Here is a 25,998-nt window from a genome sequence, read left to right on the forward strand (position 1 = left end):
GCCTCTATTATCGTTACGTGTAAAAATAATTCACTTAGGGCACCATATTTTTTGCATTTGAACTTCCAAGATACGTGAGATGTGGTCAAACAAAGATTGTCTCCGTTTTGAAATAGTTTCGCACAATAATATTTCTATCTTTATTTTTTAAAAAAATACCACAAGTTAAAAAAAGAAGGAAGTTTACATAGAATATATGTAACTCTGAAAATTAATTTTGTGATCTAATTCCAAACTCGCACTATAGTTTGTATATGCATTGTTCTTAAATTTTTTTTAAAAAAAGAAGATATAAAGCGAGCAATATTAGAGTGGCAAAATTATATTTCCAAAGTTCCACAAGTTAAGTATGAGTTTTCTTTTGAATTTAATTATATTTATTCAGCCACGCGTGATAACATGTGGGATATGTACTTCAAATGTGTGTGTGTGAGAGGTCTTTACATAGTTTAATGAGACTAAAAGGACATTTGATAACTAATATACTAATTTCACTTGGTATTTAATTTACTTAGACTATAGACAATTGTACAAACATTATTCAATAAATAAACATAGTAAATCAACATAATTATAAAAGCTTTAACACACAAGGTAACACGATCTCTGGCAAAATGAAGCATGAGGACTAAGGAGCTTACGAAACAGATGAAAAGAGTGATTGAAGTCGCTTCTGATATTCCGAAAGAGCCCACATCGGAAATATATTTCTATACATTGGATAATGTAACATGCAATATTTCAAAGCCGCTCCCGTCAATTCCTGACGCCAAAAACACCAATTAATCATGAAGTTAGACATCACCGTTTGTTTAAGGGTTTTTTTAATGAAAAGTCACTTATTTTTTTAAGGAAAACCATTTGTCGAATTTTATTATGTTTGTTTGAAGTTTAAAAATAATCAAAATTAAAAAACAAAATAAATTTCTGATTATCTGATGAAAGATTATGTTAATGTGATAAAAATATGAAAACAAACATAAAGATATCGTAAAATTTTAAAATAATTAAATGATTAATATTTTTATGAACGGAAATCCATTGAGATATCATGAAATCTAAAAATTATTAAATAATAATCACAAAATGATTAAACATAAGAGAATGTGAGTTAAAGAAATCAAAACTCACTTGTTGCGGCCAATCACCATCTTCTAATTGAGAATTGATGAGAAACTTTGCTCCACGGTAAATGGGAGTTGGGTCTCTTTCAACCTATATCCAATAAAAAGAAGTACTAATAAATAAATAAATTTTGAAATGGATCAAGTTTGATGATTAGAACAAATCTTTAGCATTAAGATCATATGCTATCTAGCTAGGTTGAAAATGAAACTCTGTTGCTTACTTGCCCAGTATGAATAAGACCTATCATAGCCCAAGCTGTTTGTACTACATGTGATCGGTTTCCTTCAAGTGGAACAAATTTCTGCAACATTAATCAATGAAATTAAAGCATTTGAATTAGAGAACATGATTAAACAAACACACATAATATAAATTGGCATTGAATGGATTCAAAGAGATAAAAGTTAACCTCTCTAGAGCATGAAAGATAACTCTCTCCCCACCCACCATCTTCATTTTGTATTGTACAAAGAAATTCCACAGCTCTACGAATGGTATAAGAGCTATCATAAGTCTTGCCAGCTGCATTAAGTCCACCAAGTGCGAACATTGTCGCATAAATGAAGCAAATTCCCCATATTCCATACCATGAACCATCTTCTTTTTGAGTATCTTCAATGTATTGTACAGCTTTGGCAATGAAATTCTCAATCTCTTTCTTTCTATGTGTTGGATACAACTTGCTAAACAAAACTACAGCTTGTGTTGATGATCCAGTACATTCAATAGTTTCCATCTCAACTACCACATTCTCCAAAAACTCCACAGGATTTAACATCTAATCATCCAAAAATGCAAAGTATAATGCATCATTCATGACCAAATTATCAATTTAGGTAATTAAGTAGTTCTTACTTCTAACCACTTTTCTGCTTTGATTGGTTCCCAAGCTGCTAAACCACCATTTTTGCTCTAAAAATAAATGATAACCAACACATCTTTGAATTAGTAGAACGTACACCAAATAGAATAATATATATCCATTGGTGGGTTCATATTCCAAAATACTCACTTGAAGTGAAAGAATTATATTGACAGAATCATATAATCTCTTAGGTTCCATCTTGTTACCCACAATTTCTGGTGGCAGCCTTGATAAAAGAAGGCAACACTAAAACAAGTGATAAAATTATAAGGCGATGCCACACACACACACATGTATATATAATGAAGTTGAGCTTTAGGATGGCATAACCAACTGTAGTTAATATATAACCTTCAAAGCTTCGGCTGTGCAATCTGAAACCTGCAATCCTTGGTCTCTACTAGAGAAGGTCCACGCTCCTTTGGAAATGTGACGATACATGCTCTTGAAATCACCAGAAGGGTTGTCTTTAACCTGTCCAGATTTTTATTTATCATCAAAATCTATGTGCATATAGATATTTTAATGCACATACACAAATGAATCAATAATAAATATATATGATTTGTAGTGTGAGTGAAACAAACTTGAGATTCCTTTATAAAATGATGTCCTTTTGCAAGTGTTGGAGCAATTTCCTCAATAAGGTCAGTGGCAAGCAAAGCTTGAATGGTAAAGCTAGCATCCCATGTTTGGCTTCCGAAACTCTGCTTATAAATATCAAACCTCAACTTTTATTTTGTAGTTTATGAAAACACTCAGATATTATTCAGTGGAAATAAATCTTTGGTTAAACTAGCATTATTGCATGAAAGACTTTTAATGTTGATTATAGAGGGCTTTCTACCTCGTATAAGAGAGGGATGTAGAAATAAGTTTGTAGTAGTAAGTTGATATTCTATGTTGATTTTGTAATCGATGTAGAAAAGTGTGTGTTAGAACCTGCATAGTCATTCCATCTTCTGAAACCCACAGATAATCAGGAACCCTAGCAAGATGCTTCTTGAAGGCATCCCTATTAGGATCTTCAGCCCAGCAAGCAATCATACATATTGCCTGTGACAAGTATAGAAGAGTATTTCTTGAAAGTTAGACTTCTACTTAATTTATTAATTTCAACTCATTTTTTATAGTTAATTTATTTTTAAATATAGAAAAGAGACCTTCTCTATGGCTGCAGCTGTTATGTATCGAGTATTCTCATCTTCATAGTGTACGTGTTTCATTGTTACTTGAAGAGCCTTTTCTCTAACCCACTTGTTGAAAGGCCAACGAGTAAGAAGCGGTTCAGTTAATATATATAAACCATTCCATATAAGATCTTGAATCAAGGGATGTGGACAATTAAGATCTTCCTGTTATGCACAAACAAAATATATTTATTATTAACACATAATTAACAATGAAAAAAATCTACTAATTAGATAATCTTGGAAACATCAATGGGTCTTACCGTAGCACAAAGGTTGCGAGTTTTCTTCCAGTTAATTTGATGGTATGGTTGAACATGAAGTTCTTGTCTCAGTTGAATAATGAGTGGTGTAATGGGACCCACAAACCTTTTCCCATATAAGTAGGACATAGGCATGTAAACCGATCGACAATAGATCCACATTTTAGCTGCGTTCATTGATTGAGGTAATTAAAACAATGAACAAATCATTGGAGAGAAACTTAAATGCAACTTTGAAATTAGAATAAGTTGAGAGTTGTATATGGTTTAATATTTAGTAAATGAATTATTAATTACCTGGATGCATGGGAAGAAATGAGGGCAAGAGCCAAAATTCAGGGGGCATAGGGTTGGTTCCAGACCATTCATATACACCAAGTATCTATAGCAAATCATGATTGATGATGTAACAAAATTGAGCATATTATTCAAAAAGCTTCAATTAATTGAGAACTAAATTAATGATTAAATGCAAGAGACATACACAAAGCCAAGTCTTCCCCCAAGAGGGTATGTAAGTGACACCACCATGATCAAGAATCCATTTTCGAGCTCTAACACAAGCATGGTCTTCTCCTCCATCAGGTCCTTCTCCCAAAATACGAATGCATATGTAACTAAGCACTGTGGTGAACATGTAGCTTGGACTATGTATTTGCAGCCCCCACCCGCCATCTTCATTCTTCAATCCATTCACATTTCATATACATAATTCATATCAAACTCTAACATGATAAGTTAATGGGATATTGAAATTTTTGATCCTTTATGTAACTTTGTCTCAATTTTGAATTTGGTCTGAAGTATAATCTTTATTAATGAAATTTGTTGGACCCCCGGTGAATCAAGCCCAAACCTAAGCTTAGGGATATATTTGAATATTATTCTTATTTAGGCCCTTATGTGGTATGTTTGGGATCTTGAGTGCAATTTTTCCCTTTCTTATGAAGGAGAATGCGTTGGGAATATATGCACGAGGCCATTGTGAAAACATATGCCTCCATTTTTGCACAATATAGGAGCACTCAAAAAACTCCTCTCTCTTCTCTCATGCATTTGCTATGAACTAGAGATAAAATTTGTGTAACTCCACTCATCCACATAAAAACCTCAATCATTGCAACTAATTTAAGGTTTGCTTCCTCAACTCACAAAGTCCTTAAAGTTTCAAAATCATACACATAATCAGCCCCTAGGTAAATAACATCACAAAGACTAATTGTATATGGCTATGAAATTAAACGAACTTGATTGATAAGGATTAAATTCCAAGGGCCAAGTTGATAAATGAAGCAAATTTAAGGGACTAAAACATTTATCATTGTTAAGTTAATGAAATAAGATAATATTATTTTAAACTTCACCTGATGGTTGTATAAGTAACGCAAGATCTCTTTCTGATATTCTTTTGGAAAAACATTACGAAGCTGCCCTGTAATATATATAACAAATACCTACACAATTCAACATAATCAGTTTTGAATGCCTTGGGGTCATTAGTATGCAAAGAATGTGATATTTCAGAAAAGAGTTGAAATGAAGTTAATTACCAAAGGTTGAAGATAAAAGAGGGGTCCAGCAATTTGAGAAGGCCAATGGCCATCACTAGCTTGCAATGCACACAAGTAATGTGTTGCTCTTTTCACTGTGTTCTCAATTTTGTCGTGTGTTATTTCCTCTTCATCCTTTATCTTCACACTTGGTATTTGTTGTTTGAAACTCTTCTCTCTCAAAAACTGCAAAATCAAACCCCCATCTAATAAAATATAAGCATTCACTTTGGATTTAAAAGTTTGAAAAAACAAAGCCTTCGGTATTATTTACATTTAATATCTTATATAAATATTATTAAAATTTTAATATAAAAAAATGCGTAAAATCAATAGAATTTAATCTTAATGATTTAACTAGAACTAAAAACAAAGTGGAGGGAATACGGCAAATACAAGTGGGCGGTTTGAGAATGACAAAAAAAGGAAAGAGGTACTTTCGCAGTGCTATTTTTTCATTAATGGACTGAGTTCTTCAAGTCTTCAACCACCATCATCATAATAGATTCATCGCAATAAATATTCCCTGCTATGCAAAGAATTTGCTATGAGACAGGTTGGGTTAGCATTTTTGATCATGTCTTTAGATAAACAAATAATTACGTTGATTAGATGTCACACCAAGTCCTTACTGATAATATAGAAATTCAGATTTTTGATATCTCATCTTTTGGGTGTAAAAACTTTCGTGTGCTACCGTGACTTAAAATAGCTTTTTGTACGGTTTTGTAATGGTCTCTATTAAAAAAAAAATTACTCCCCCAGGTATGTTTTTTTGTTTATTTCTCCACACGTGCACATATCAAGTTATTATACATACAAAGAAAATCACATATGAGTCTCATGGAGTAGATTTATTTATAAATAAGTTTCATAAAATTTGAAAATCATAGTCAAGTCTCTTGAGACTTAAGTATCATTTGAAACTAAGTTGCAAAGATAATGATACTCCTATTAAACATACATTACATTAATTAAATAATTAATTTACAACTATTTCATCAGTAATTTATAACTATAATTTTAACTTTTTACAACTGTAACTTTATATATCCAATGATTAAACAATTATGTATTATTAACAAAGTTTAATATTAACTATTGGATATGTGAAATTACAGTTTTAAAAAGTTAAAGTTATAGTTATAAATTACTGATGAAATAGTTGTAAATTATTTGATTAATATAATATACATAACATACATACATATGTATGTATGTATGTCTAATGGGCGAATTATTGTCTTTTGATCCAAATTTTAAATTACATTTATGTCTCAAAAGATTTAATTGTGATTTCTGAATTTTACGAAATTTATTTGTAAATAAATTAGTCCTGTGAGTCTTATATATAATTTGCCCTTATATATATGGGAGATTCGAATTTGCATCCTCCAATTACTAGGAATAGCAAAATGGATCATGAGAAAACAACAAAAAAGAACCACTTAAGGATGATAATTACAATTTAAGATCTTAAATCATTAAAAAATTTATTGAAGATCCTGGATCTTACTCGTATAATTTGGTTTAAATTGAAATATTCATTAATCCAAACATGATATTAATGTTTCTAATATGTTGATTAATGTCTATCATGGCATATAGCGTATTTGATCCTCTAATCAGAAAACCTAAAAGTGGAATTGTGAGCAATCAGAACTTAGAAGAAAGGAACCTGAAATCGCCAAAGAAGATCAGCACAGGCTTTGACATGGAGGCGATTAGAAGAGAAGTGTTGACGAGCAGCTTCAACTTCATCTCTCTCCTCTTGGCTTCCATCTTCTGCATGAAACTCCCATGTCTGCCTCCCCACAAAGTTATTTGTACTGAATATGTAAGGGTCATTCCCTCTCTCTCCTATCTTCAGCCTCCACATTCTCTCTCTCTCTCTCTACTCTGACCTTAACTTAAACCAATACTAACATCACACACCCACCCATGCTTGCCTTATTTCTTCTGCGCACACAGACGTACCCTCCCCTATTTATAATAACATTCACATGACTTCTAGTTATTAATATTATCTATATAACGGTTAAGAATTCATTTTAATTTCCAAATTATCAAGGTAAAATTTATCTTTTAGTTTTAATTTATTAATTAATTTGTTGACTCAGTTATAACTTAATTTTTAAAATTTAATTCAATATAATTCAATTCAGTCATTCAAGTTTTAGTCACTAAATTCTTTACAATCGTATCTTGAGATAAAAATAATAATTATTCACTCGTGATTAATGCTGATCAACCAATGTACTACATTATATTGTCATAGGGAGGTATGAGCAAGCTTTTCATTTTTGACGTTCCGTACGCTGTCACGTGCAAAATTGCAAGTTTTTCCTTTTTTGGTCCTGATCTTACACATGCGATATTTAAACATAGCATGATGGCAAGCTATAATAGATGGAGGGAAAATGATGCTGGGGAGTGGGGACCACTTCAGAAAATTCGGCAACCGAAAATCACAACTAACTAAAAGCTAAAGACTACAGTTGGTAGGATCAAAAAAATAAAAGAGCTTGCTCTCTCTAGATTTGTATTAGGTTTCATTTATTGCTATTTTTCATTGTTTTGAACAATGTTGTTAAAACCGGACCGGATTGGACGGTCTGACTGTTATCCGCTGAATAAAATGGTCCAGTTCAACCAATTTGACATTTGACTCGGATTAAATCAGCCTGTTTTGAGAGAATCGGCTTTGACCCAAAAACCGAACCCAGGTCAACCCAATTCAAAGTCAAAAAAATTAAAAAAAAAAAGAAATTTAGGCTAAGTTGTTTAGATTCATAATTTTTCTTCTCTAATTACTAATTCTCTCTTTTCTTCTCTTCTCTAATCTCTAATCTCTTCTTCATGGCCCAAACTCAATCTCTAACTTCTCTTCCAACATCTGCCTCCAGTTTTAAAGATTTAACCTTTAGCATCGAGATCGAAAGCTTGTGAGTCCTAACATAATCGCATACCTCCAGTTCCAACATTTTCCTTTGAGATCACAAGCTTGTATTGACATGCCTCTACCTCTAGCTCCAACGATCCAAGTATTTAGCTTTTGGGATCGAGATCCCAAGCACCACTGACAAATTAATGTTTTATTTATACAATTGTGCATATAAATTTTATTTTTTATTTAATTTTTATGTCACCGGTTCGACTGCCAGTCAAACGGTTAGACCATAAAAACTATGACTCGTTGCTCTTTCTGGTTGGATGTTCAGTTCGGGTTTCAAAACATTGGTCTTGAATGAATTTCAGCTTTTGATTCAAATAATAATAATAATAATAATAATAATAATAATAATAAAGAATGCATCTGATATGCTGCAAAAGTAATTGTTCAAGAGAAAATTTGATACTAAATCTGATGTTCCTAATTAAAAATAGGTAATGGAGTTGCAAATCAAGGTATAATAATATATAAATTCTGAGGCATAGCTGCGAATATATGTAATTAAATAAATAATTCTTCAAGAGAAAATTCAATTCAATGTTAATTGTGCAATCCTAATTAAAAATGGGAAACATAGTTGCAAAGTAGGGTATTACAAATTGAGAATCTGAAAGTGTGGTGGCAAATTCTTTGAATTGGACAAATAATTTTTCAAGAAAAAATTCTATGTCAAATAACGTGTTCACGATTAAAAATAAGAAACAGAATTGCAAATTAAAATATCATAAGTTGCAAATTTAAAAATTGTAGTTGTAAATCCTTGCAATTGAACATAATTTTAATATTAAATCATGTGTTCATAATTTTTTTTTGTAAATCAAGACATAAGAAGTTATAAATACAAGTGATCATAAATGAAGGTTTTGAAATATATAATTATAAATTCAAAATATACTATAATTTACAATCTATAACTTGTGAGATATTTTTTTATAAAAAAATTAGTTATAGGGGGTGAAAGAGATATTTAATAATAATTTTATCCTTATATTTAAAATAAAATCCTTTTTAAAATTTTTTTTCAGAAATTGAACGTAGAATTTTTAAATTTATGCTTTAAAAAAAAGTGCACACACATAGAAGGGGAGAAGAAAAGTGATTTGGAATTTAGTAACTACTTTATAAAAAATATTTTTTTGGAACAGGAATGAAAATATATACTCTCTTCATTTAAAAATATAAATTATTTTTTAAAAATTTAAATTTTTAAAAATATAAGGTATTTTTTATCTTTCGAGATGTAATCATTGCCTTTTTTTAAAAGTGTCTATAGTGATAATGACTTTATATTTATTGTAGAGTGTTTAATAAGAATAAATATAAAAAAATAAAGTTAATTAAAAAATAAATAATTATTTTATTAACAATAAAATTTAATTAAAAATATTTTATATTTTTAAATAAAAAAGCATTTACTTTATAATAAATATTGCCATCATATACTACATGTGATTGTGACAGGAAGTTAGGAAAGGATTTAATGATATCAGCTACAGGGGTAGATAATGCTTTCTTTTCCTTTTTCATGAAAGGATCAGCGGGACTTGGTAAGCATTTTTCAATCTTTTGGGACTTTGTTTACATTAAATCAGTCCATTAGGACTAAAATGTCATTCTTCCTGGATCTTTTTAATTTTTTTAAAGAAAAAATCCTTAACAATGTAATCAAATATATACATATAGTAACTTAGTGCAAAATGATTGAGAGATTAATTAATATTTAATATGTAGTATGAATAAAAAAGTAAAAAAATGTAGATATTCAGGACAAGCTCAAACTTACTTAGATTTGGCTTCAATTTTTTCAATTGTAAAAAAGTCTCATTTTCTTTAAGCCCTGTTCCAAAATTTTTGAACTTATTTGAACTTAACACCAATTACTTACTCTACTTAATAGTGACATCTTTCACTGACAGGTAAAATGTTATGGAATGCCACCACTTCTCTATAAGAAATATATAGTGATTTAAAAAAAAATTGAAAGATCACTTGAGATAATTGAAATTCAGTTATAAATTATCTAAACTCTCTTTCTTATTGCATTCTTAAATGACATAATGTTAATAATGGATTAAATAAAATCCAAAATTGACATAGGAATTAGAAAATGGGCTCTCCAACAAGTTAGCATTAAGCTTATATCATTTTCTTAAACATTATGTTAAAATTAGTATTTCTTTCTATTATTTTTAGAAAGCACTTTTGATCTTTTCCATAAAGTCAAAGCATGAGTTGTTAATTCACAATTTTAAACAAGGATAAGGAATGTAATATAATTCTTAGCTAAAAAATTTTAAAATTTTAATTCAATTTAAGAGGATAAAAGTAAAAATAATTTTAACTATAAAAAAATTAAAGTATCCTTCATTTATTACGCAGAATCACTAGTTATTAATTTTCTTGATTGACTTATTAATTTATCAATATCACTTGCAAATTACATCCGTTTGTTAGACAAGTAATGACATTTATTATTAATTTGCTAACTCTATTTGTTAATTTACTAACATCAATTGTAAGTTACAAGATCTGTCAGTAATTTACATATAATATTAATAAATTAACAAGTAAAGTTAGTAATTTAATAACTGATATTGCTGCTTATGATTAAACAACTAATGGCAAGACTTATATAATTATTGACATGTCAACTCATGTAGTTTGCAATTCATATTAGTAAATTAATAAGTGAGGTAAGAAAGTTAAGAACTAATAATTTTACATAACAAATGAAAGGTACTTTAACCTTTTCACAATTAAAATTATTTTGACTTTTATTTTTAGACTAAACTAAAATTTTAAAATTTTTTGAGACCCACTTGTAATTACATCACATCCTTGATTCCTATTTAAAATTCTCCCTTAATTGATTAACCTGTGTAAAAAAAAAAATTCAAACTTTACTTAGAGTAAACTTGTGTTTTAATAAAAAAATTAAATAAAAAGTGTAACAGATATTTAAAAGGGACAATTAAAAAGACTGCAATAAATATTTCATCCGTTGTCTTATAAAATGTTCCATAGACTTCAAAATATTAAAATGATGAGACTAAATGTCAAGTCTAAAATCAATGAAAATTGATTCAATTGAAAAACATTTTGATCCATGACCCACAAAGTTGTAAAATTAGATCTCACTATCAATATAAAAATCTTATTAATAAATAATTTGTAACTAAGCCATGCTCTGAGCTCTCGAAATTTAACTTATATAGACTTTTTGTTTATTAAAAGAAAAAAGAAAAAAGAAAAAGTAAATTGCAAGGGAGGCAAAAAGGGGGTGGGGTGGTTGACAGGTTTAATATGGCGTGGTGCTGAGGACGCCGAACAGCCACTCAACTTTATGGTAATGCGCAGCTAACTCAAGGGCTATAGTGTGGTGATGGGAAAAACTGGCAGTCATAATTTTTTTTTAATTATTTCCTAACAATCACTTTACGTAAGCACAATAATTTTTCTTTTTGTCAAATTACAAGGAAGACTTGACAAAAAAAAAATCATAAGGAACAGATACAAAAAAATTTTATTTTATTTATAAGACATATAATTAATTTTTTATCATGAGGTGACCCTTTTTATTATTATTAAATATCGGTAAAAAATTAGCGTTATTAAAAAATGTATATATTTTTAATGAGAATAAAATTAAAAATTTATTAAAGGTTTATATATAGTTAATAAATTTTAAATTTTTTTATTCAGTTCAAACATATTTTTTGGTTTGTTTGTTCTGAAGACAGAAAACTATTCACAAGTAAAGTTAGTAGTAACCAGATAATGTGCTTGACTTTAGAGAGTTTTAAAATAAACTTGCCACATCTATTACTACAACATCATTTCAAAGTTTTTTCAATTAACATAAAAAAAACAACAAGTGATGTAACATGATTAACACATACTTCTTTCATTAAAAAATATAAAATATTTTTAATTAAATTTTACCCTCTAATAAAATAATTACTAACTTTTAAATTAATCATATCTTTTCATATTTACCCTTATTAAAGACTTTATAATAAATATAAAGTCACTATCAATAGAGGCAGTTTAAAAAAAAAGGCAATGATTATAACTTGAAAGATTAAAAATGCCTTACATATTTTAACATTCAACTTCTCAAAAAATATATTATATTTTTAAATGAAAGGAATAACATTTACATACTTCACAAAAAAAAAGTTTTTACTTGTTAAGTTTGTAGAAGGGTATTTCAGTTTTTTCAACCATAAATTTTATTTCAGTTCAGCCTAAAAAACTTGTAGAAAATTTTTATATTTTTTTGAGATTTACTAGTAAATATTTACCTTCTCTAATCCATAATACTCCTCTTTATTGTAGTATTTCTTTTATTCATGCATTAAATTTTAATCATTAAATGACAACGTTGTCTTTGGAATTGTGCGTTCCAAATTCTATACTTATTAATTACACATGGTTAATTTATCTACTTTCTCCTTCCTGAATTATAATTCTTTTAAGAGAAATTTAACATTACAAAATATGATATACTCTAATAAAAATAAAATTTTATTAATTATGCTTTTTTAATATTAATTATCCTTCCTGTTATATTACCTTTCTTTAATATTTTTTTATAAATGGAGTGTTAATTAAAGGATATTTTAAGTTTATATCTTCTGAAGTTCATACATTTTTCTTTTTACATTTTTTGAGTATTAATTAAGCTCGTAATAACATAATTTCTCGCCACAACATATAATACAATCTAAAAGAAAAAATTTATAATAAAAAATTAGCAACATGTCTTGTAGTAGGACTTTTCTTCCTACCTTATATACTAAATAATTTCTCCTTTAATTTTTATCTTATACTCCCTCTATCTTAAAATATAAAATATTTTTAATTAAATCTCACTCCAATAAATTATTACTTATCTTTAAATTAATCATATCTTTTTATATTTATCCCTATTTAATAGGATATTTCACCTTAAAATAAATATAAAATAATTTATTGAATATGGGTACTTGAAAAAAAAGAAAATGATTATAATCTCTCCGTTTCAAATTATAAGGCAATTTTGAAGGAGTTTTTCTGTCCTAAAATATAAAATATTTTGAGTAGATTAATATTTTATTAAATGCACCAATTTCAATGTTATCGTTTCTCTCTCTCTATAATTAATTTTTATTCGTTCTCTTTTTAATATATTAAATTATAAGTATTTTTAAAAGTTTATATTTTTGTTTTGAAAAAATAAGATTATTAAATATATTTACTGATATTTATTTGTATATAAAATTTTATTTAAAAGTTTTTTATACTTTAAAACAGAGAGAGTACATTAAAAAATTAAAAATATTTTATATTTTTTTAACATTTAATTCTTTTAAAAAATAAATTATATTTTTAAAGGAAGGAAGCATATGGTACTGCAAGGAGTAATTACCATCTACATCACCCACCATCCGCACAACCGTAACGTAACATCGTTGTCAATTTTAGTTATCGTTGGGTTGAGACATTGACGACCCGTAAGATTCCTTCGCATTTAATTACTCTTCGGTTTGAAATATAAAACATTTTTAACTATAATTTAAATAATAAAATTCAATTATATTTTTATTTTTAGTTATAAATATCATAAAAATTCTTTAACTTTTTTTTATTTTCAAAAATAAATTAAATAAGAGAGGTAATATTTTTTAATGAAATATTATAATATAAGAAAGTGTGAATCACCTTGTAGACTAGTAAAGTTTTAGTTATTATAAAGAGTGAAAAAACTGCAATAAATACCAATAAGGTTACGTAATAAATTAAGTTAATAAATACAAAGGTCAAATAAGAAAAAAAACTTCAAAACTTACTAAGGATCTTATATTTTGAATCAAGATAAATTAAAAAAAATGTCTTATAATTTTAACTAAAGGGAGTATTTACTAAAGAACTAATAGACCAATCTAGTGGCCCGCCCTGAGTATTATTGATAGGATCATAGGAAGAGGATAATACAAAACTCATGGTCTAATGTTTGATTACTTCATTCAATAATGGCATGTCCATCTGTTTTTTATCCTTAAAAAAAAAATAACTAACATAGCCCTCTTCCAAATAAAAGAGAGAAGCTTACAAATATATCAAGGATTAATAAGCAAATACGATCTTGAATTATTGTTCGAAAATCACCCTGAATTCTAAACTCTTAAAATATATAAAATAAATCTTAAAATTTTAAATTCTTAGCAAAATAAACTTGATCGTTAACTTTTTAACATTGTTATTGTTCATGCGTGTACTGTTCAAAGTTTATTTTTTTATAAATTTAACCCTAATTGTTACAGTATTCATATAAACAACAACGACGTTAAAAAAGTTAAAGGTTAGAGTTTATTTTACTACGAATTTAAAAATTTAAAGTTTATTTTATATATTTTAAGAGTTCAATATTCAAGTCAATTTTTGAGTAAGAGTTTAGAGTTTTATTTACTCATTAACCCATATATCAATGCTAAATTCAAACTTATAGTATTTTCCAAGTAAAAGAGATAGCATTATTACTAAAACAACTATACATTAACACTAAGTTCATCTCTTAAACAACCCAACAAACAAGCAAAAAGTAGTTTCAATTCCCATTTTAGTTTAACTTTCACTCCTCAAAACATGACGTAATAGTTATACAAACTGCTCCTTCGGTGCTTCCTATATTATTTATTAGTCATTTTTAATAAATTTTATCACAATTAAGAAAAACATTAAAACTAGTTAACTCTCTTGGAACATCTAATAAATTTTCAACTCCATTCTTATTAAGGACCTGTTTGTTTAAAATAAAAAAATAAGTAACTTTTAGATAATTTAGAGATTTTATAAAAAAAAAAATACTCCTACTTATTTTGTAGAGATTTCATAAAAGGCATATGTTATTTTATGTTTGATCACCATAATAAAAAGTGATTATCATGTAGTTATTTTTAAATTTTATGATATTTTCTTTGATTCTTGTTTTATAAAAATAATTTATTGTTTACTTATTTTAAAATTTTATGATATCTTTGTGCACTGTCTTTTTAAAATATTCTCCCTCATCTACCACAAGTAGTTTCTTAAAATAATTAAAAATAAATATCTTTTTAGATTCTGATCATTTTTAAAAATTTAAACAAATATAATAAAAACTTATAAAATTGATTTAAACAAAAGTAATTTTTTTTATAAAATAAGTTGAAACAAATTAAAGGGGCCCTATATATAATACTTTAATCACATACATTCTCTCTCACTAGAATTTAGTGAGAAGGTAAAAAAAATTGTGAAAGTCAATAACATACCTTATAAATATGATACAAAATTAAGTTATTTACTTTATAAATAGGACTAAAAGCGTATAGGAAATATTAGTATATTTGACTACATTTTAACACAAGGATTGTCTTCTCCTCCATCAGGTCCTTCTCTAAGAATGTGAATAGTTGAGAGTTGTGCAAAACATGGTACTGTGACCTGTCATGAGTTCCATATCGGTGAGCCTCATAAGTGGTATAGGGTTTATAAATTTAAAGGGCTCTCTCATCTAATAGGCTAGTTTTTTTTATGTGCTTTCTCTTTAAACTTGTGCTTGTCACATTAGTGCTTTTATTGAGAGGTTGATGTCATAAAAAGGGCTACCTATGGAGGGTTTTGACTGACAAGAGGCCGAGTGAAGTTTCGTGGAGCGGAGCCACCGAGGACATTAGCTTTCGACGGGGTGGCATTGTCATGAGTTTCACATTGAGAAACCTCATATGTGGTATGGAGTTTATAAGTTTAAGGGGACTCTCCTACCTAATAAGCTAGTCTTTCGAGAAGGGCTCTCCTTTTAGACTTGTGTTCATAAAATTGGTGCTTTCATTGAGAGGCCAATGTCATGAAAAAAGCTACCCATAGAGGGTTTTGACCGACAAAAGGCTGAGTGAAATACTATGAAGTGGAGCCACCATAGATGTCGGCTCTTAACAAGATGACATTATCACTAATCCCATATCAATGAGCCTTACAAGTAATGTAAGGTTTATAAGTTTAAGGGGCTCTCACGCCCAACAAGTTAGTTTGTTGGGTAGTGATACCACTCCCTTTGGGCTTGTGTTCTCGGAAAGGGATGCTTATAGAGGGCTCTAACTTATCGTGGCCGAGTGAGGTGTCATGGAGCGAGAGCAAGATTATATATTTAAGGGACTTATTAGGTGAGAGCCAGAGTCCCTTAAACTTATAAATCCCATGCCACTTGTGAGGTTCTCTGATGTGGGACTCGTGACAATGTCACCCCGTCGAGAGTTGACAGTTTCACTCCATGGCACTCCACTCTACCTTTTACAGTCAGAACCCTTCGTGTGTAGCCATTTTCATGACACCAGCCTTTTAACGAAAGCACCAGTGTGACCACAAGCCCTCTGGATAAAACTTACTCCCAAAATATGCCTAATAGGGGGAGGGTGTCCGGCTGATTTATAAATCACACTTCACCAATATAGCCTCTCAATATGGAACTCATAAGATAGCCCACCCCTTAGCCAGCACGATCACAAGCCCTCTATGTAGAACTCACCCCTAAAAAAGCATTTCATAAAGGAGGGCGTGCAGTTGACTTATAAATCACATTCTATCAATATAGCCTCTTAATATGAAACTCATGACATAACCCACCTTTTAAGAGCTTACGTCCATGACAGCTTACACTCCATGGTGCTTCATTCAACCTTCGGTGGATCAGCCCCTTTATGGGAGGCCCTTTTCACGAACAGCAGCTCTCAACAAAAGCACCAATGTCATGAGTATAAGTTCAAAGAAAAGTCTATCTCAAAAGACTAGTCTATTGGGTGGGAGAGTCCATTGAATTTATAAACTCCACACTACTTGTGAGACTCCCCAATATGAGACCCGTGACATGACCCTCGATATTCAATCCCCACACCCTCCATCGTCATTCTTCATTATTAATTTCCATGCATGTTTCATTAATTCATATAGCAACAATCAAAGTCAATTAATTGTTTCATTTATCAAATGTTCATACTTTGTTAAATGAATTAAATTTATTTGAAACTTCACTTGCTGACTGTACAAGTAATGTAGAATCTCTTTCTTATACTCTTTCGGAAACACAGTCTCAATTCGCCCTGTGATATACAAACAAAATATCTGCAACGTACCATTTTCTTTAATTAGTTAATATGCAATAAATTATTGTGTAGTTCTTTATAAAGAATTGAGATGAAGTCGAGTAGAAAGGCTAAAAGCTCAAACATACCAAGGGTTGGATATAGAAGAGAGGTCCACCAATTTGAGCAGGCCAGTGGCCATCCTTAGATTGCAAAGCGGATAAGTAATAAGCTGCGCTTTTCACTGTGTTCATTGCTTTTTCAGATGTGCTTTCCTCTTCTTTCATCTTCACATTTGGTATTGTTTGTTTAAAATCCTTCTCTCTCAAAAACTGCATCGAATGTCAACACACCAATTAATTTGACGTTTTGAAGTCCTTCCTATCCATGAATCATGTTTAAGCCTAGTTTTGGGATTTTTAATATGCCTCCCTCTAATGCCCATTCTTCTCAATTTCTTCTTTTCATTGTATCATTAGTTTTTATATAAAATAAAAAACGTTTTTATATTTTGAAATCTCGAAATGGTAAAATTTTATCATTATTATTTTTTTATCAAATTTGTGTATGTTAGAATCGAAGAAAGGGATCCGGAATCGCTAAAGACGCGCACTACAGGCTCTGAAACGGAAGCGATTGGAGGAGAAGTTTCGACGAGCAGCATCAACTTGGTCTCTTTTCTCTTTGGTTCCATCTTCTGCGTGAAACTCCCATGTCTGTCTCCCCACGAAGTTGTTGCTACTGAAAATGTAAGGGTCAGTCCCTCCCTCTGCTCCTTCAGCCTCCACATCTTCTTCCTCTCCAACTAGCAAAGCCTATAACAATTATATATATATATATATAAGCAATATACACACACACGCACACATATATAACAACAAGTAAACACGTACACTTGAGTTTTATAATGTGATTGAAGCTATGGCGCGACACTAGCCTGTTGTTGTATGTATAGCTATTGGGTGGCAATAATAACAATATTAACTTAGAGCGAGAGAGCTTAATTGCATGCAATCATTACAGTTTCTGAAAAGCGTGCTTTCTTCCACTGAGGGGTACCAGATACTTGCTACTTTAAAGTTTAATGTATAGTATGGAAATCTGGATTATTAATCTGCTTGGTCTGAACTCGTAAATTATGAAATCAAAGTTTTAACCGATTTAACAAAATGTTTATTTATAATGGTTTGATCACGTTTGGCTCTAATTTTAATTATTAATCCTTTAACGATTAACTTAATAGTTTCAGTTTTTAGTACCTTGTTACTGTGGAATCTGAGATGGCATGAGATTCTAGTATGTTTGGATGAAAAAAGTCCATAATTGAAGTTATACTCAACTGAGATTAGGAAAAGAAAAATCTATAATTTTAATGTAATTTATGTTTGAATATATTTTTTTAGAAGTGAATTGAACAAATTAAAACTTACTTGGATGATTTAATTTAAAAATCAATTGAAATATATAATGACAAAAATTGACATGAGTTTTCTTTTAAATATTTTTGTGACTATTTTGACGTTTTTAAAAAATATTAAACTTAAAATTATAATTTTTAAAAACTAAATCATAAATATAAAATGCATTGATAAATAAAAAAATCTTAAGTTTTAAAAATATTGAATTAAATAATAAAATTGAAAATATTTAGAAAGCTAAAATAGATTCGTTGGTGTTGATAGTACTCACCTCCCAATATTATATGTTTTTTCCATGGTATTGAAAACCGGACCGGACCGGCCGGGTCAACCCGGAAACCGGTGAACCGGTCCCCTGTCCGGTCTGGGTTTGCACTTAACCCGGTGAGGGAGTGAATCGGTGTAACCCGGTCAACCCGGGTTCAACCCGGTATAACCCGGATAACCCAGTGGGTTGACTGGGTTAACCGGGTTAATATTTTTTCAGACTTTTACCCCAAAACGACGTCGTTTTTGATTTTTTTTTTATTTTTAATTTTTCAGAGCTCTGAGTTCGGAAAAAAATAACAAAAAAAAAGTAAAATTGAAGTCAAAAAATAAAAAATTAGAGATAGAGCATGCTAAGTCCAAAAATATAGTATTTTATTATTGTTAGACTTTTGAGTGGTTGGATTTGGTTGAATGTTTTTATGATTAATGTCTTTTTATTTAAATTGTATTATTTTAATCATGACCGGTTTGCCACCGGTTCAACCCCCAGTTCAACCCTGATTGAACCACTAACCCGTGACCCAGTGCCATGACCGGTTTAATGACCGGTCCGGTTTTACGTACCTTGGTTTTTTCCGAGGGAACCCAATATCAAATTTTTATTGCAATTCTTAGTAGGAGCATTTTAACTTTCTGGGCTTTTATCTATCCACCTATCTCTGTCTCCGACTTCACTTCCAGTCCTTTCCATGTGCTTTGCAATGAGCTATTTGAGTTTGACCCCCAAACTTATGTTTGCCCATATCTCTCTCTAGCTCTCCGTCAACTTCGACGGAAACAAACAGTGACATCAAACTCGACGGAATCCACGGCCACCTTCACTGACGGTGATGGCAGCAATTGCAGGCGCAGGAGGCGACGTGTTGAGTATAACACGGTGCGTTTTGGCTCTACCGCACTTCCACCCATTTTTTCCCAAACATGATATTAATGGGGATAATGGACTTCTTACCATCCAACATAGGTTTGGAAAGTAAACCAACCAGAGCCGATATGTATCAGCACGTGGAGGTCCAGAAAAAATTAAGGAAAATTTTCAAACAAGTCTCGTGTGGAGCAAATTTATTTATAAATAAGTCTTCCAGAATTCAAAAACTACAACTAAATTTCTTGTAACTTGAGTGTAATTTAAAATTAGAATAAAAAAATAATAATATCTCTATTAAATATATATATATATATATATACACATTACATTTGTCAAATAACTTATAACTACTTCATCAATAATTTACTTATAGCTATAGTTTTTTACAATTATAACTTCATATATTCAATAATTAAACTAATCAGTTTAACTATGAAATATTTTAAGTTACAGTTGTGTAAAAGTTGAAAATATAGTTGTAAATTACTGATGAAGTAATCGTAAATAATTAATGTTAAACTTTATTAGTAACACATGATTGTTTAACTATTGGATATGTGAAATTATAATTATAAAAAGTTAAAATTGTAGTTATAAATTGCTAATGAAATAGTTGTAAATTAGTTATTTGATTGATATAATGTATACACTCAGGTCCCTTTTGGTTGTGATTTTCAAAATTTGTAAGACTTATTTGTAAATAAGTCCATTATACAAGATCCATACATATTTTTTTAAAAAATTAACTTGTTTATGTATGGGGTGTATTATAATAATCTACATTTTGGAGGAAAAAATGAGAATTGTATAGCTTCTCATCAGAAACTATAATAAAAATAAAAAATAGTGTTGAAGTCGTTGCAATATAATTAAATGTTAAAAATTCCGTTGACAATTAACAGAAGTTGTCATTTTGTGTTTTATTCATTCGTCAATGTGCCATATTTAGTTATCAATAAATCTTATAAATATTATGAGGAACTTGGGTTACCTTAGATCAATGATTTATATTATTTTAAGATTTCACCAAAAAAAAAAAGATAGCCCGATCAATCTTTATTTATATATATATACATTATTCATGGGCTGAGCCAAGTAAAATCATATTAGCAGTAAAAGTTTTCCGAATGAGTATCTAATATAATTGCATATCTCAAATTTGAACTTAAGATCATTGATTAAGTTAGCACAACTCCTTATCATTGAACTACGTGCTCGTTGGTAGCTCATTTAGTCTACTTAAATTAGATTTTGGTGAAATATAAGCATGCTACCTTGATTTTTCAATCCTTTTTCTTACTCTCTTCTTATCTTTCTTATTCTTACATATCTAGTTCAATGGTTGATATTTAATATTATAATAATATTATTTTCATTATGTTAGGTAACAAATAAATAAATTTAATCTGTTAAAAATTAATTTGAACAATATTTTCAGAATATAAAAAAATATTTTTATAGTTTTTTATTATAGTTCGGAATTGTTTCCAAAACATTTGATAAGATGCACATTTTATGAAAAGCTCAAAGAATGAAGGTGGAGAGTAAATGCGTTTAGTGTTTCTAATATGTACATTAATGTCTATTATGGCAAAACGACTTGCGTAAATGTAATGGATCGTCTGATCAGAAAACCAAAAAAGTGGAATTGTGTGTTTGAAGAAAGGATAAGATATATAGTCATATGCCATCTAACTTATTTCCATAATGCAAAGAAATCATTTTAATTTTCAAATTATTTTTTATTAATATTTATCCACCAATATTACCGTAGCCCATATGCAGCTAATAGCTATGTGTAACATTTTGACACGGTATCCTCTCACTTGCAAATTTTCCTAATTTTTACTTTATTTTTGGCCTGATCTTTCACATGCAAAATTTAAACAAGGCAAGCTATAATAAATAAACAGAAAATGACAATTGGGACCACATCAAGTTGGCAAATTTCAAAAATCACAATTAATTAAAGAGTAAGGTCTTTTATATATTGATTAGGAAAAATGCTATGGAAATGGAATGCCACCACCTTATCAAAAATATACAATATTGCCAAAATCGGACCGGATTGATTGATTCGGCAGAGATCTAGCTTATGACAGTCCGTTCAATCCCTATACGTGTGTGTTTTCACTGAATCGATTAGGTAAAAGTGAATCGATTAGGAACTAGTAAGAACTGATGAAAACTGGCCAAGAACTTGTTTTCATTGTGTGTTTTTTTTTTTAAATCTCAATAATCCTAAACTATATTATTATTATTGTTTTTGTTTTGTGGTTTGTTTTTCTTTAGTCTTATATGTGTGTTTGATTATTTATTAATGATTTTAGTTGATAATAAAAGCTTTTATTGATTGGACTAGACAGTATAATTATTATGGCATACTTGATGATTTTGATTATTCATCATTGATACTCACTCCGTTAAAAAATATAAAACATTTTTAACAGAATCTCATCTCTCAATAAAATAATTACTTATTTTTAAATAAACTTTATATTATCATATTTATCTCTATTTAATAAGACGTTTTACCATAAAATAAATGTAAAATAATTTATTTAATAGGAACACTTAAAAAAAATATTGGTTACACCTTAAAAGACTAAAAATGCATTACATTTTTGAGTAAATAGAGTATTAAATAGTTTAATTACATAGTTGATGCAATTGACTATAAATTTGATATTTATAATGAGAGAACATAATTAAATATTGTCTAAAATATTTTATTTTCATGTATAATCTTTAGATTTTATTATTATTTTGGTCTTAGCATTATTATTTTAAGATTAGTAAAGAACAGAGGTCCTTAATGATCATATTCGAAACCATAAGTGTCTTTACCTCCTTAAAATGATCCCAAAAATAGTCAGCCAAAAATAGTTAGCCTATGAGGGAGAACGACAATAAAATCATGAAAGATTAAATTAACAACAGTTAAATTATCAACAAAATTTTCTAAAAAAGAGTTGCACATATATATTAGAGAAAATTGGCTCAATGGCTTAAAAAAATACAACTCCCATAAATTATGAAAGAAGTTTTTGAATATTTTAGAATATGGCCCATTCAAAAATAAATTAGAAGTGTTTTGACTTCTTTATCCTCAAATTTGTACAGTTATTTTTATTAAAATAGAATATAACTGATTTTATTTTTATTTGATTTCCCTTGATTTTATTTCTCCACCTGTACGGCTATTTTCTTCACCATCTTCATCACAAATTGCAAAATATTTCTTATCATACAGTGCTTTCCTCTCTCTGTTTATCTTCTCTATTTTTCCCAAACATTATCATCACATTAAAGAGGAAACTGCATTATCGAATAAAAGTTATCTTGTATTCTCTTATCTGGAGGTTGAAAAATCTTATTCATAATCAAATTTTCATCATCTTCATATACCTGATAATATCTCCACTGAATTAGTAAATCATCTGTTCCTAATCTATTATTTTGTTGTTATTGATCATGTAATTTGCTTGAATTTCAAACAGAAAACATATTATTTTCTCATTGTTCATGATTTTTATTTTTTTATTTCAGTTATTTGATTTTCTATGATTAGCTACGGCGTTTGTAATTTTTTTCAAACCTAGTTTAATCTGATTTAGGCAAAGGAGTATGGTGTTTTCGTGTTTCTCATTAACGTTAGTATATCGTTGATATACTATAGTATCTCATTAATAAAGCATATCAATGATAATTTACCAACATCATGTCATCTTGTAGATATATAGATGCTTAATCTCATCATTTCTTATGATGAAAAATGGGATTTGAACAATCATTATGTGGATGGTTTATACCTGGAAATGCTTGTGGAAGATACAACTTCATATCTTGATGTGATGGAAATTGTGTATGAAAAATGTTGAGGAAGCCATGTCATTGGCTAGGGAGAAATCTTCTAAGCATCAAGTAGCAAATGATTTTATAAAGTCTATAAAAGATTAGGTATCATTATTCTATATTCAAACATCTAAGATGAACTATTTTATTAGTTTAATAAAAACTCATTGCTTCTTTGAAGATGAAAATAGAAATATGATGTATCTTAAAGAAATAGATGAAAAATTCTTTCTTGACTAGTCTACGCACAAGCTGCTTTGCAATCTTCCTATGAAATATTACATGTACTAAGTCTTTAAACAAGTAATAATTTGATATATAAGGTATTGCATATGTTACAGCTAAAAGCTTTGATACAGGGTAAGGTGTTTTTAGCTCTTAATAACAAACAAATCAAGATGTCTAAGCAACTGATATATAGCCTTATATCAATGATTCTGCAAAACACCTGGTGAAGTAAGACGATTTTTCCTCTTTGGTGCCATTGACAAAATATCTGTAAAATCCTCGCTTGAACTCTGGCTAGAGTAACACAGTGTGATCAAACTTCCCCACCCTGAATCTATAGCAGCAAGTGTTCCCCACCCTGGCAGCATTTGTGATTTTTCACCCTGAATTTATAGCAGCAAGTCTGCCTTGCCTCGCCTCACGTTCATGTGTTTTCCTAGATAAATGTAGAGCTTTGGTTTGCCTTGCCTTTGCATTCATCGCCAAGTCTCTAAGTCTTTGGTTTGAGAAAGGCAATTAAGGTATTGTGGTGTTTAAGGGTTATTTTGTCTTTTAGTGCATAAGAAAATTAGCAAACGGCCATTCTCTTAATTTAGGAAAAGGTGGGTTATTAGTTTTATTTAGCCACATAATGTTGGCTAAATATGCTAAAGCCCCTATATATTAATTCAAACATTTGTGAATAACAATCTCAATTGCAAACTAAGAGTTACATTTAAAACTTAAATGTCTTATCTGTAACTGAAAATCCTGCATTAGTAATTATTTTAAATCAATATTTACAACTTATTGTTTTTAGAAAATTTTGTCATTTATAAGAACCTAATTGTCATTATCATTTTTTTAGAACTTAATTGTCATTCTCCTTTCATGTAATTAATAAACACATGTTTTATATGTGGGTATAAGATTTTTGTTTTTCCTTAAAGCAAATCAATCACTCATTCTCTGTTAAATCAATATATATTAACAAATCTTGTAATTGGTCTCTAATTGGTCAGCATATATTCAATCCCATTGGCCAACCTACTTTGGTTCAATTTCATTATCAATATATATTAACAAATCTTGTAATTGGTCTCTAATTGATCAGCATATATTCAATCCTGGCCAACCTACTTTGGTTCAATTTCACTTCTCTTATGCAGTTTATTGGATTTATTCTTCTACCAAGTGTTCTATGTTCCCCATTTACCTTTCGTATTCTCATAAATTCCATTTCTCATTTCAAACGGGTGTATTAACTTCAATGATTTCTACAACTTCATTCACATCTTCCCCTGTTCCCAATGCTTATTCCAATAATCCCTTTAGTTACTGCCCAATGATTCAAAAGTTTTCATATCATTTCCAATTTGTGGAGGCCAGGCTTCATTCCCGTGATCCCTCTTCGTATTCATCACAGTTCATCTTCGTATCTACTCGTCAAAGTATCGCAGACGCCAAGTATTTTATTATCCATTCATCCTTTATTACTTTCTTAAAATTTTATTCAACTTTATTTTATGTACCTCTATTTGGTCCCCTCTGTTTTTCCCCTCCGTTTTAAATTTGAAGAGGTTATCTATTTGTCCTTCTACTAATTACCTCTTATTATTACTCATTCCTCTTAGATGTTGCTGGACTCATCACTTATGTTAGTCCCCTCGAGAAGGAAGTTAAGGGCGACTTTCTCCGCTGGAAATTCTCCTCCATCCTAAAGGACACACCATTTGCTTTGTTTAGGTTTCTGTTTATTAACAATATATATATATATATATATATATAGATTCTTTCACCCTTCCTAATTTTTTAAGATCATTTCTGTGTAGTGGTAATCATCTCAACTGTTTATTTAAGGATGGTCCTGCCTGTCATACATTCAATGACTATATTATTGAGTCTGACAAAAAGATTTGGTTGCCCACAATAGAATTTGTGAGGATGGCTGACAAGAATGGTGAGTCATTGTTTTCCACATGAACATTTTATATAGGGCAAATGTTTTCACCTAAAATAGAATGATTCATAGCTTTTTCCTTTTATGGTCGCTCTTCCCTATGTCATTGGTCTTAGGCAATGATGATCTAGGTAAGAATGACGGCTTCAATGAAATCTAGTCCCAACACTCCCCAGTTTGGCAATAATGGTTGAACCTAAACTGCTTAGACTCAAAAAATGTCTCTACGATCAGTTCATAGAGCAAATAATTAGAGAATACTAAGAAAGATTGGAAAAGCTAGACATTGCAGATCTCTCCCTTGAGCTCAAGTTCTAGATAATGGCAAGGTATGCCACCCTTCCATTTATTTCTTACAGCCCTGATTCAT

The 25,998-nt window shown here is 29.6% G+C and overlaps 1 pseudogene; it reads right to left on the bottom strand.

The window, feature by feature from the left end:
• Positions 1-478: 478 nt before the first annotated feature.
• Positions 479-25,998, bottom strand: part of LOC129318105 (uncharacterized) — a 60,564-nt pseudogene continuing 35,044 nt past the window's right edge.

This window comes from Prosopis cineraria, unplaced genomic scaffold, assembly GCF_029017545.1.
Source record: "Prosopis cineraria cultivar Desert tree isolate PC_DT_omini unplaced genomic scaffold, ASM2901754v1 PC8, whole genome shotgun sequence".
NCBI classification, from domain to species: domain Eukaryota; kingdom Viridiplantae; phylum Streptophyta; class Magnoliopsida; order Fabales; family Fabaceae; genus Prosopis; species Prosopis cineraria.